Here is a 12,822-nt window from a genome sequence, read left to right on the forward strand (position 1 = left end):
ATCCCAGGCCTTCAGGACCACAACCTGGGCCGAAGGTAGCGCTAAACCACCGAGCCACCCGGGCTGCCCCATCACAAAGTATTTGAAGCAATACTAGACATCATAGCATTTTACCTATAAAAGTTCTTACATGCATTCCTAAAACCGTGGACACTTTATAAAATACAACATGACTAAAACACTATTATCACATCTGAAAATCAATAATAATTTCTTAATATTATCAACTATTCAGTAAGCACTTATATGTATTTGAGTATCTCATAAACATTTTTAGCTGCTCATTTATTTGTTTCTTTGTTTTGATAATTGTATGTGTGACTTAGGACCCAAATCAGTGTATATATTGCAACTACATATTATGTCTTTTAAGTCCACATAGACCCCTGGTAGCTTATATCTTCTAGAATAAATTGTTACCGTGACTCATGATAATTGTGAAAATAATTCTGAGTTTTGGATTCACTCAGTGGAATATACAGATGTTATAATTATTTATTAATTGTTTAGAGATACATATTATGAGAAGTTTATCACAAATGTCATACTTAATATTTTTAACTTTTTAGATAAGACAGTGCTGTATGCAATTCAAGAGAACTTAGCAGTTTCCATGGCATCTGGACAAATAAAAAAATACGACTACTCTAGTTAGCAAACACAAGTTGAGGTAACCCTTAATAAAACTGTGAATTTGGGGATGCCTGGGTGGCTCAGTGGTTGAGCATAAGCCTTGGGCTCAGGGTGTGATCCTGGAATCCTGGGATCAAGTCCCACATCAGGCTCCGCACAGGAAGCCTGCTTCTGCCTGTGTCTCTGTGTTTCTCATAAATGAATAAATAAAATCATTAAAAATAAATAAAAAATTAAAAACCTGTGAATTTTGATTTAAAATATACACATACATGAATCTGTACATATTTTAATGCTCATATATTAATCTAATAAGCAGAAAACTACAAATAAAAACAAATCACGATCGGTTAGGTTTGTCATCATTTTAAAATTTCTTAACACAATGAAAGATAGGCACAGCTCTAATTTATCCATTCTTATTCATACAGATGATATATAAATTAAAATACAATAGACCCATCATTACAGATGAAAAGCATGAAGAGAGTTTTCACCTGATTATAACTTCCTTTCTGACTCTGCTACCCAGCTCCAAATATAGCCTGATATCTCATGGTTAAGAACCAACTTTTTTGGCCAGGTATGGGTCAGAAAATTGCCCAGGGTCCCCTGGCTGCCATAACTGACTACTGGTGCCTGAGCAGAAAGAGCAACTGCAAGGAGTTTTGGAGTATGCCATACAGTGGAATATTATTTGGCAATAAAATGGAGTGAGGTGTTGTTACATGTTGTTGCTAAAATGAGGATGAACCTTGAAAACATTGTGCAAAGTTAAAGAAGCCATGCACAAAAAAGATACACTGTATGATTACATTTAGGTAAAATTTCTAAAATAGGCAAATCTATAGAAAGTAGATTAGCTGTTACTTACTGCTAGAGTAGATGGATAATGTAAAGTCATTGCAAATGGGCATGGTGTTTCTCTCTGGTGTGATGAAATGTTCTAAACATGGATTATGGAATGATTGCACAGCTCTGTGAACTCTGCAATTATACTAAAAACTATAATATATGAATTAATTAAATATGAAAAGCAACAAAAGCTGAACTTAGGAAAGATTATATTTAGTGAAGAAGAAAGGTGTCATCTGATCTAAGCTTCTATCTTAATGAACTTGAAACAGAAGGGAAAATTAAATCCAAAACAAGGAGGCAGTAAATAATATAGAGAATAGCAGAAATCAGAAACAGAAAAGAGGAAAATAGGAATCAATGAATTCTAAAGCTAATTTTTTTTCCGAAATGATAATTAAATTGATGAAACTCTGGCCAGAGAGTTGAAACAAGAAGGAAGGAGGGGAGAAAAAGAGGATGGCAAGCAGGCAGACAAAAAACAAATTACCATGAAGGGATGAGAGAAATTACTTCATTATAGATCCTACAGGTATTAAAAGTATAATAATGGGATATTACAAAAAACTTATGTCAATACATGCAACAAATTAGAGAAAATGGTGAATTCCTTAAAACACACAAATTATCAAAGCTTACTCAAGAAGTGAATGTCCTATCTTAAATACTCTCATGTCTAGAGAGCTTGACTTGTGAATTATACAAGATTTTGGCAGAAACCATCCCAATTTCACACAAAATCTTTCAAAATATCAAAGATGAGAGGACAATACTTAATTCCATCCAGGAAGCTATCTAGCATCACTCTGCTACTCTGTTATGAAACCACACAAAAAACCTGGAAACTTAAAAAACAATCATCAACAATGCAGAAAGAGCATTTGAAAAAATGCCATCCATTTATATAAAAACTTTCAGCTATCTAAACACAGAAAGGAAATTTCTCAATCAAATAAAGAACATCTACAAAAACTTGTGATTAAGATCATTCTTAACAGCGAAAAACTGTATGCTTTCTCCTAAAGATTGGAAAGAGGGCAAGGAGAGACACGTGTAATACTTCTTATCCTAGGCAGTGCAATTAGATGACTAATAAATATGTACTTAAAGATTCAGTAAAATTAAAAACCATTTTTTGGGAGGCGGGGCAAGATGGTGGAAGAGTAGGGTCCCCGAAGCCACCTGTCCCCACCAACTGACCTAGATAACTTTCAAATCATCCTGAATACCTATGAATTTGGCCTGGGATTTAAAGAGAAAACAGCTGGAATGCTACGGAGAAAAGAGTTTGTGCTTCTAACAAAGTAGGAAGATGGAAAATAAATAAATACATACATAAATACATAAATACATCAATACATCAATACATAAATAGAATCCAGTGGGGGAGGGACCCCCTTGAGGAGCCGGGCTAAGGCCGGGGAACAAGAGCATCCAGGACAGGAAAGCCCAGCCCCAGAGAAGCAAGAACTTTAACAATCTTCCCTGATGGAAAGGCGCTCACTGGGAACCCGGGCAGGATCCCAGGAGGGGCAGTGGAGTCCCCAGGTTCCCGAGGTCATTAACAGAGGAAGAGTTCCCTGGGGGAGAGCGTGCCCACACCATCCCCAGAGTGCGGTAAAGGGCTGGAGGCCTGCCCGATGGGGTCTCGGAGCAGCTCAGGCAGTGGCTCCGCACAGAGGGGGCTGAGAGGCCCCCGGGAGCACCATTCCAGCAGCGCAGGCCCCGGATCCCAGGGTGCAGGGGCACAGCCCAGGAACCTGCGCTCCCCCCCGGACAGGTGGAGGCCAGAAAGGGCCCAGGACAGCGAGGATGTTCCTGCTGTCGAGTGGCCCTGAGATCTGCAGATCAGTGCCCCCCAGCCCCGGAGCATCCAGGCCCCTGCCGACTGGGAGCTGCAGTAGCTCCTGTGGGAGCTGACTCCAGGGCTGGGGAGCTGGCTCCCAACAGTGGGGTTCTTCCTCCTGGTGTCACCCTGTGCCTGGGACACAGTGGGGCTGCAGGGAATAGGGGCCTCACAGGATAAACAGCTCCCACTGAGCTGTGCACCTGGCAGGGGGAGGGGCAGCTCCCCCAGGTGCACACACCTGAGAATCAGCACAGCAGGCCCCTCCCCCAGAAGACCAGCTGAAGGACAGAGGAAGAGCAAGTTCTTTACCAGCAGCGCTGGAAAGCTCCAGGGGAAGCCAAGGGATTTACAGTATATAGAACCAGAGGATACCCCTCCTTGTTTATTTGGTTTTTGTTTTGTTTTTTGTTCTTTCTTTGTTTTTTCCCTTTTTCTTTTTTTCCTCCTTTTTCCAGTACTTGTTTTTAGCTACTCTGCACTGAGCAAAATGGCAAGGAAGAACTCATCACAAAAGAAAGAATCAGAAACAGTCCTCTCTCCCACAGAGTTACAGAATTTGTATTACAATTCGATGTCAGAAAGCCAATTCAGAAGCACAATTATAAAGCTACTGGTGGCTCTGGAAAAAAGCATAAAGGATTCAAATGACTTCGTGACTGCAGAATTTAGATCTAATCAGGCCAAAATTAAAAATCAATTAAATGAGATGCAATCCAAATTGGAGGTCCTAACAATGAGGGTCAATGAGATAGAAGAAAGAGTGAGTGACATAGAAGACAAGTTGATGACAAGGAAGGAAGCTGAGAAAAAAAGAGGAAAACAAAAGATCATGAGGAAAGGTTAAGGGAAATAAATGACAGCCTCAAAAGGAAAAACCTACGTTAAATTGGGGTTCCAGAGGGTGCTGAAAGGGACAGAGGCCCAGAAAGCATATTTGAATAAATCATAGCTGAGAAGTTCCCTAACGTGGGGAGGGAAACAGGCATTCAGATCCAGGAGATAGAGAGATCCCCCCTAAAATCAATAAAAACCTTTCAACACCTCAACATTTAATAGTGAAACTTGCAAATTTCAAAGATAAAGAGAAAATCCTTAAAGCAGCAAGAGACAAGAGATCCCTAACTTATATGGGGAAAAGTATTAGATTAACAGCAGACTTCTCCACAGAGACCTGGCAGGCCAGAAAGGGCTGGCAGGATATATTCAGGGTCTTAAATGAGAAGAACATGTAGCCAAGAATACTTTATTCAGCAAGGCTCTCATTCAGAATAGGAGAGATAAAGAGCTTCCAAGATAGGCAGAAACTGAAAGAATATGTGACCACCAAGCCAGCTCTGCAAGAAATATTAAGGGGGACTCTGTAAAGGAGGACCTAAGGACACGTACAGCCTAAAAATGAAAGGTGGAGAGCAATTTACCATTCAAATGGTCCTCAAAAGAAAGCAGGGGTAACCATTCTCATGTCAGATAAATTAAAGTTTATCCCAAAGACTGTAGTAAGAGATGAAGAGGGACACTATATCATATTTAAAGGATCTATCTAACAAGAGGACCTAACAATCATGAATATGTATGCCCCTAATGTGGGAGATGCTGAGTATATCAATCAAATAATAACCAAAGTTAAGACATATTTAGATAATAATACACTTACTGGGAGCTTCAACAAAGCACTTTCTGTAAATGACAGATATTCTAAGCACAACATCTCCAAAGAAACAAGACCTTTAAATGATACACTGGACCAGATGGACTTCACAGATATTTAAGAACTTTACATCCAAACGCAACTGAATACACATTCTTCTGAAGTGCACATCAAACTTTGTCTAGAATAGACCACATACTGGGTCACAAATCAGGTCTCATCCAATACCAAAAGACTGGGATTCTCCCCTGCATATTTATGGACCATAATGCTTTGAAGCTATAATTCATAATGCTATGAACTCAATCACAAGAAGAAATTTGGAAGAAATTCAAACACATGGAGGTTAAGGACCATCCTGCCAAAAGATGAAAGGCTCAACCAGGAAATTAGAGAATAATTAAAAAGATTCGTGGAAACTAATGAGAATGAAGATACAACTGTTCAAAATCTTTGGGATACAGCAAAAGCAGTCCTGAGAGGGAAATACATTGCAATACAAACATCCCTCAAAAAACTGGAAAAAAACTCAAATACAAAAGCTAACCTTCCACCTAAAGGAATTGGAGAAAGAACAGCAAATAAAACTTAGCACCCAGCAGAAGAAGAGAGTTAATAAAGATCTGAGCAGAAATCAATGAAATAGAGACCAGAAGAACTGTGGAACAGATCAACAAAACCAGGAGTTGGTTCTTTGAACGAATTAATAAGATAGATAAACCATTGGCCTGCCTCATTATAAACAAAAGAAAAAGACTCTAATTAATAAAATCCTGAATGAAAAAGGAGAGATCACCACCAATACCTAGGAAATACTAACAATTTTAAAAACGTATTATGAGCAGCTCTACGCCAATAAATTAGGCAATCTAGAAGAAATGGATGCATTCTGGAAAGCCACAAACTACCAAAACTGGAATAGGAAGAAATAGAAAACCTGAACAGGCCAGTAACCAGGGAGGAAATTGAAGCAGTCATCAAAAACCTCCACAGACACAAAAGTCCAGGGCCAGATGGCTTCCCAGGGGAATTCTATCAAACGTTTAAAGAAGAAACCATACCTATTCTACTAAAGCTGTTCGGAAAGATAGAAAGGGATGGAGTACTTCCAAACATTTTTTTTATGAGGCCAGCATCACCTTAATTCCAAAACCAGACAAAGACCCCACCAAAAAGGAGAATTATAGACCAATATCCCTGATGAACACAGATGCAAAAATTCTCAACAAGATACTAGCCAATAGGATCCAACAGTACATTAAGAAGATTATTCACCATGACCAAGTGAGATTTATCCCTGGGATGCAAGGCTGGTTCAACACTCATAAAGCAATCAATGTGATTGATCATATCAGCAAGAGAAAAAACAAGAACCATATGATCCTCTCAATAGATTCAGAGAAAACATTTGACAAAATACAGCATCCATTTCTGATCAAAACTCTTCAGAGTATAGGGATAGAGGGAACATTCCTCAGCATCTACAAAAAAGCCATTTACAAATATCCCCAGCAAATATCATTCTCAATGGAGAAACACTGGGAGCCTTTCCCCTAAGATAAGGAACACGACAAGGATGTCCACTCTCACCACTGCTATTCAACAAAGTACTAGAACTCCTAGCCTCAGCAAGCAGGCAACAAAAAGAAATAAAAGGTATTCAAATTGGCAAAGAAGAAATCAAACGCTCCCTCTTTGCAGATGACATGATACTGTACATCGAAAACCCAAAGGACTCCACCCCAAGATTGCTAGAACTCATATAGCAATTCGGCAGTGTGGCAGTATACAAAATCAATGACCAGAAGTCAGTGGCATTTCTATAGACTAACAATGAAACTGAAGAAAAAGAAATTACGGAATCAATCCCATTTACAATTGCACCCAAAAGCATAAGATACCTAGGAATAAGCCTAACCAAAGAGGTAAAGGATCTATACCCTAAAAACTACAGAACACTTCTGAAGAAATTGAGGAAGACACAAAGAGATGGAAAAATATTCCATGCTCATGGATTGGAAGAATTAATATTGTGAAAATGTCAATGCTACCCAGGGCAATTTACACGTTTAATGCAATCCCTATCAAAATACCATGGACTTTCTTCAGAAAGTTGGGACAAATCATCTTAAGATTTATGTGGAATCAGAGAAGACCCCAAATAGCCAGGGGAATATTAAAAAAGAAAACCATATCTGGGGGCATCACAATGCCATATTTCAGGTTGTACTGCAAAGCTGTGATCATCAAGACAGTGTGGTACTGGCACAAAAACAGACACATAGCTCAATGGAACAGAATAGAGAATCCAGAAATGCGCCCTCATCTCTATGGTCAACTAATATTCGACAAAGCCGGAAAGACTATCCACTGGAAAAAGGACAGGCTCTTCAATAAATAGTGCTGGGAAAATTGGACAGCCACATGCAGAAGAATGAAACTAGACCATTCTCTAACACCATACACAAAGATAAACTTAAAATGGATGAAAGATCTAAATGTGTGACAAGAATCCATCAAAATCCTAGAGAAGAACACAGGCAACACCCTTTTTGAACTTGGTCATAGCAACCTCTTGCAAGATACATCTCGGAAGGCAAGGGAAACAAAAGCAAAAATGAACTATTGGGACTTCATCAAGATGAAAAGCTTCTGCACAGCAAAAGAAACAGTCAACAAAACTAAAAGACAACCTACAGAATGGTAGAGGATATTTGCAAATGACATATCAGATAAAGGGCTAGTATCCAAGATCTATATAGAACTTATTAAACTCAACAGCAAAGAGGCAAACAATCCGATCATGAAATGGGCAAAAGACATGAACAGAAATCTCACAGAGGAAGACATAGACATGGCCAACAAGCACAAGAGAAAATGCTCTGAATCACTGGCCATCAGGGAGATACTAATCAAAACCACATGAGATACCACCTCACACTAGTGAGAATGGGGAAAATTAAGGCAGGCAGGAAACCACAAATGTTGGAGACGATGTGGAGAAAGGGGAACCCTCTTGCACTGTTGGTGGGAATGTGAACTGGTGTAGCCACTTTGGAAAACTGTGTGGAGGTTCCTCAAAGAGTTAAAAATAGAACTGCCCAACAACCCAGAAATTGTACTCTTGGGGATTTACCCCAAAGATACAGATGCAGTGAAATGGCAGGATACCTGCACCACGATGTTTCTAGCAGCAATGTCCACAATAGCCAAACTGTGGAAGGAGTCTCAGTGTCCATCGAAAGATGAATGGATAAAGAAGCTGTGGTTTATGTATGCAAGGAAACATTACTTAGCCATTAGAAACGATGAATACCCACAATGTGCTTCAACGTGGATGGAACTGGAGGGTATTATGCTGAGTGAAGTAAGTGAATTGGAGAAGGACAAACATTATATGGTCTCATTAATTTGGGGAATATAAAAAATAGTGAAAGGGAATAAAGGGGAAAGGAGAGAAAATGAGTGAAAATATCAGAGAGGGTGAGAGAAATGAGAGACTCCTAACTCTGGGAAAGGAACAAGGGGTGGTGGAAAGGGAGGTGGGCGGGGGGTTGGGGTGACTGGGTGACAGACACTGAGGGGGGCACTTGATGGGATGAGCACTGGGTGATAAGCTATATGTTGGCAAATTGAATTCCAATAAAAAAAAATTTATTAAAAAAATAAAACCACAAAAAACCCAAAATATAAAATGCATAACAATTTACCCAACCATCTTATATCTTTCAATTTACAATACAAGAAATTATATAATATAAAAAAACTAGCAAAAACAATCCAAATATTCATCTTTGGGGGGGCAGTCAAATGTTTTGTGATAATATGCTCCATTATATTATACAGCCATTAAATGATGATGAAAAAAAACCTATTTTTTTCCTCAAAAGACAATGTTTTGAACATAAGTAGCCCAGCCTTTTACTGGAAGATTATATTTGAAATACTCATAGTTTGGGCAGCCTGGGTGGCTCAGCGGTTTAGTGCCGCCTTTAGCCCAGGGCCTGATCCTGGAGAACTGGGATCGAGTCCCGCTTAGGGCTCCCTACATGGAGCCTGCTTCTCCCTCTGCCTGTGTCTCTGCCTCTCTCTCTCTCTCTCTCTCTCTCTCTCTGTGTTTCTCATGAATAAATAAATAAAATATTAAAAAAAAGAAATACTCATAGTTCATAAAGAGTTGTATCAAGAATATATAAAGGACTTATCAACTATAGCCAGATTATGGAAAAAGCCCAAATGTCCTTGAACTGATGAATGGACAAAGAAGATCATATACAATGAAATTTTGCTCAGCCATCAAAAGAATGAAATCTTGCCATTTTTAATGATGTGGATAGATCCAGAGTGTATTACATAAAGCAAAATAAGTCAGCCAGAGAAAGACAACTATATGATTTCACTCAAACATGAAATTTGAGAAACAAAATAGATGAACAGAGGAGAAGGGGAAAAAAGATAGGGAAGCACACTATAAGCGACTTACCTATAGAGAATAAACTGAGGGATGAGCTAGATGGGTGATGGGTATTAAGGAGTGCACTTGTGATGAGCACTGAATAATATATGTAAATGATGAATCACTAAATTCTACTCCTGAGACTGGTATTAGGCTATATGTTAACTAACAAGAAATTCAATAAAAACTTGAAACAAGTGAACAAAAATAATGCTGCAATAAACTTGGAGTGCCTATATAAAAAATTAAGAAGAGGAAGAAAAAAATTCAATAAGTAAAAATAGGTGAAACTTTGACCATTCTACCAAGGAAGATATGCAGAAGGTATGATCACTAAAAAGTTGTTCAATATCATTACTCTTTGGGAAAATAAAAACTAAAACCACTACATACTTGTTAAATGGCTAAAATTAAAAACCTAACAGTACTAAGTTTTGTTAAGGTAAAGGTTGTGAGGCAACTGGCATTCTTATACATTGCTGGTACAAATGCAAAATATTACGACTGTGTTGTAAAAACATTTGGGCATTTATTTATAAAGTGAAGTATATACTTACCATGTAGCCAGTAATTTACTCCTGAATATATGCTAAGAGAAATAAAAACATATGTCCATACAAAGACTTGTACTCAACTGTTCATAGCAATATTATTCAAAAGTGGAGAGAATCCAAATGTCTATTAATTGCTGAACCTATAACCAAAGTATACAGTATCCATAAAATGGATATCATTCAGAAATTAAAGGAATAAATTACAGGTTTACCAAAAACATGGGTCCATCTCAAAAGTATTCTACTATGTGAAAGAATCCAGTTACAAAAACCATATGGTACATAATAACATTTATCAGACTTTCTAGGAAAGACAAAATTAGAAGGATAGATGGTAGCCCATTATCACAGGCCCAAGTAGTGTAAGGGCTGACCTCAAAAAAGCAAGAGGGAACTTTTTGGAGTGTTGAAAACATTATACCTTATGAGTTTGATAGTAGTATTAGGATAGTATCTATTTGTTAAAATCAATCTATTTTGCACTTACAGTTGATAGATTTGATAAATAAAATTACCCCAAAATACACACAACAGAAAGTGACAGATGAACCAATTATTTCTGAGTTTTATAATGAAATCTCTAAAGATGAGAAGGAATGAGTTGTCCCTACATGCAGTGTCTTAGAAATATATGTTTTATATGTTGTTACAGTAAGAAAACAAGACACAATAGACTATAATTTGTGTTTCAAAAATAGGAGTTTTGTGAATATGCAAACATATAATCATATCTATGTAGAAAACATGTCAAAAATTTTCTCCAAAATGTATTTCTTGATGATGGGAAGATAGAGCTTTTCACTTTTTATTTCACATAATTCATTAATGTGTGGATTTGGGTTTTTATAATGGGTGTATTTAAAAATAGTTTCAAGAATTGTTTTTAAAAAACCAGTGAGTGGGCAGCCTTGGTGGCTCTGCAGTTTAGCGCTGCCTTCAGCCCAGGGCATGATCCTGGAGACCCAGGATCGAGTCCCATGTTGGGCTCGCTGCATGGAGCCTGCTTCTCCCTCTGCCTGTGTCTCTGTCTCTGCCTCTCTCTCTGTGTCTCTTATGAATAAATAAAAGTAATAATAATAATAAAAAGACCAGTTAGTATTGTTAAAACAAAAAAAAATCGAATTATTCTTTTAAAGTGATGCTAACTGTGAGGCAATCTGTATGGGAAGACTATGGATAAATTTGTAGACGTTCATAGGTGAATCCCTTCCTGGGAAACTTCTCCAACTTCCAAATCTATAAATTCCTCCTTGGGAGGAAAAAAATTAGTATTATGAAATACTTTCAACATAAAATGATATATTACATATTAAAATTCTCACCCCAACATGTTTACTTCCTTCTTATTCTTTTCCTTTTCATCTTTGTTGGGTCATTCTCAGTGGAAATAAAAGAAAGCATATGTGTGTGTGTTAGAAATGGAATAATTGAAAAACATAAAAATACTTTTAACTTCTTCAATGCACAGACACGTTTAAGTATCAGCGCTGAAAATCTTGCAAGGATGTCAAGATTAGTTACAATCGTTTTTATAAGAAATCTTACCCATACTCCCTTAGCTAGTCTCAAAGTATACTAATGAGACAACAGTGGTTGTTCAAAATGAAAGCTTGTATGTCATCTTTGTGTTTGATGAAGTACTCAATTTGTTTTAGGTTCTCAACAATAACTTCAACAGAAACTATTTTGCTTTCTATAAATTACCAAATATCCTTGTCTAAATTAGAATAATCTCTATTTATCTATCAGACAGGCACTCTTAGATTTTCTGAATCAAATGGGAAAAAACAGTAAAAAATAGAAACTGCATTTTTGCATGCCATTTTTTTTTCTTAAAAATATATTGGAAGGGCATATGAATGAGTTAGTCAGTTAAGCGTCTGACTTTTGGTTTCTGCTTGGGTCATATCTCATGGGTTGTGAGGCTCCATGCTCAGCAGGGAGTCTGCCTGAAGATTCTTTCCCTCTGTCCCTCTCCCCACTGACCCATGGTCTTTCTCTCTTTCTAATATAAATAAACAAATCTTAAAAAAGAATATTGGAAATTCTTACATTTCACCATTATTATTTTCATTAGTTTTTAAATATCTGTCATGAACAATTGCTTTTCATGTATTTCTCTGACATTAGTCATTCATGTATTTAAGTGTTGCCCATAGAACAGATTACACAATTGTAAGAAATTTGTTTCTATCGTTTTGGAATCAGTTATTTTCATAAATCTAAAAAACTGCTTGCTATTACATTATTCTAGTATTAGAATAAGTTACATCCTTCACTAGTTCCTAGTTAAAACCTTTTTTTTACATTTCACTATTAATTCTTTATGTTCTGGAATTTTTACTGCCATTTTTATTTGTCCAGTCATCTATTATTCTTTGCCTTTAATCTTACACCATTCTATACTCTATTCGTATTTTCTAAAAAAACAGAATTGTGTTTGAACAATTGAAACTTATTTATTCAAAATATCTTAACACTCAACAAAAAGGACAAACATTTTAGATAAATATTTTAGAGGTGAGTCCTTCTTCTCTACATAATAAATTAGGTTTTCATAAAACTGGAAATACCAATTATAGTTATTCACTGAAGTTTAAATTCTTTATTTTTTCTTGTGCAAATAACCAAAGACTCCACCCTGACCCCCAGAAGTTCAAGGTTTTCAGTCAGATATACATCTCAATTATTTTGCTTTATAGCTCAATACAACGGAATTTTTTTTAATCATTACCATCTGCATTCTCTCAAATAAGATACTAGAAGCTTTGCTTCAGTGACTCTATTGTAATATTTCAGTTTAATCTGGTAAATCATTAGGTTGTAC

The sequence above is a fragment of the Canis lupus genome, chromosome 22 (assembly GCF_011100685.1).
Source record: "Canis lupus familiaris isolate Mischka breed German Shepherd chromosome 22, alternate assembly UU_Cfam_GSD_1.0, whole genome shotgun sequence".
In the NCBI taxonomy this organism is placed as follows: Eukaryota; Metazoa; Chordata; class Mammalia; order Carnivora; family Canidae; genus Canis; species Canis lupus.